The sequence below is a fragment of the Carlito syrichta genome, unplaced genomic scaffold (genome assembly GCF_000164805.1).
Source record: "Carlito syrichta isolate Samal-C Ts95f unplaced genomic scaffold, Tarsius_syrichta-2.0.1 Scaffold130471, whole genome shotgun sequence".
In the NCBI taxonomy this organism is placed as follows: Eukaryota; Metazoa; Chordata; class Mammalia; order Primates; family Tarsiidae; genus Carlito; species Carlito syrichta.
This window is the reverse complement of record NW_007074567.1, coordinates 40530-41941: the sequence shown is the minus strand read 5'-3', so window position 1 is coordinate 41941 and position 1412 is coordinate 40530. Positions and strand designations below refer to the sequence as shown.

General features: G+C 57.5%; 1 protein-coding gene across 1 annotated transcript in view; it reads right to left on the bottom strand.

Moving 5' to 3' along the window:
• Positions 1-361: 361 nt before the first annotated feature.
• The window catches only part of LMAN2 (lectin, mannose binding 2), a 28139-nt gene continuing 27088 nt past the window's right edge, over positions 362-1412 (bottom strand). The window contains exon 10 of the mRNA XM_021708042.1: positions 362-376. The gene's annotated coding sequence lies outside the window, so the exon portion shown is untranslated. The remainder of the gene's footprint in view (positions 377-1412) is intronic.

Sequence of the window (1412 nt, the reverse complement as noted above, 5' to 3'; positions counted from 1 at the left end):
ATGTCTAAGGAAGGTCAGGGGAGATTTGTATGGGAAAATGGAGGGACAGGTGTTGTCTGAACAGGAGGGATAAAAGACAATTCTAGAAAAAGGAACGGCACGTGCAAAGGCCCTGAGGACGAAAGGAATGTGGCGGCGTGCAGACTGAAACAGCCCAGTGTGGCTAACGGAGGGAGAGCGAGGCTGACACCGACGAGGCCGGCAGCACCCAGAACGGGCCAGTGGGTTCCCCGACCCCCACCTACTACCAGTCATGTCTGAAGAAAGGAGTCACAAGGCTCGTGAGTGAACTTCCAATTTTATTTCGTTAAGTCGACACTCACACAGTGCCGGTGCAACCCTTCCAGGCCAATATCTGGGACCCAGGGAGCCGGGCCTTAGTCTGGGTAGGGTGAGCGTGGCGAGGTTCTGAGGGAGAGCAGAGAGGGGGAGCAAGCGCGGCGGGGGGCGGGGAGCTGAGGACACGGGCAGGAGGCCCTGGGAGCAGGGCCGGGGCTGGAGCGCCCACGGCAAGGAGCAGGACTTCGCTCTGGGAAGCACGGGGAGATTCCAGCTAGGGAACGGCCTGCAGGCTGGGGTCAGCCTGGCCTCAGGCCTCCCGTGAGGCAAGGCCAGGACCGCAGCCAGGGCAGACGGGAGCAATGCCTCCCGGGGAGCATGGCGGGTTGGGCGAAGAGCTTCTGTCCAAGCCCTCGGATGTCCCCGGCAGCTGAGAAGACGCTGGGGCTGGTGGCCTCGGGGCCCAGGGCTGGACGGAGGACCCCAGTGTGCCTGGCCCTCCTGCAGGAACCAGGCTTAGAACCTCCGTCCTTGGCCTCCAGGGTCCCGGCTGCCTCTGGGCGCTCCGCAGCCCCTCGGCCTGCCCGCCAGCAGTGGGCGTGGCACGCGGCCGGCACTTCGGTGTGCGTTCTGCTGGGGACTGGTGTCCTCTGGGACACCGATCAAGAGATTTTCAAATTCCCCGCAGAATTTGTTATTTGACCTGTGATCTATGAGTAACTTGGAATGTGTTCTTTAGTTTCCAAAAGTTTGGGGATTTTATAGATGTATTTTTGGGGGGCAAAATGAGCTAGATACCCAGTTTTTATTGGTTTGTAATTTAATCCTATTGTGGTCAGAGAATCTGCTCTCATGATTTTCACCATGTGAAATGTATCAGGGCCTGTGTGGTCCAGTGTATGAACTAGCCTGAAGAATGTCCCGTATGCGCCAGGCACGATGGCTCACGCCTGTCATCCTAGCTAGTACTTTGGGATGGCGGAGGCAAGAGGATTGCCTGAGTCCAGGGGTTTGAGACCAGTCTGGGCAACTTGGCGAGACCTTGTCTCTACAATAAGTTGTTTTGTGTTTTTGTTTGTTTTTTTTTTGAGTTGGAGTCTCACTCTGTCGCCCAGACTGGAGTGCAGTGGCCA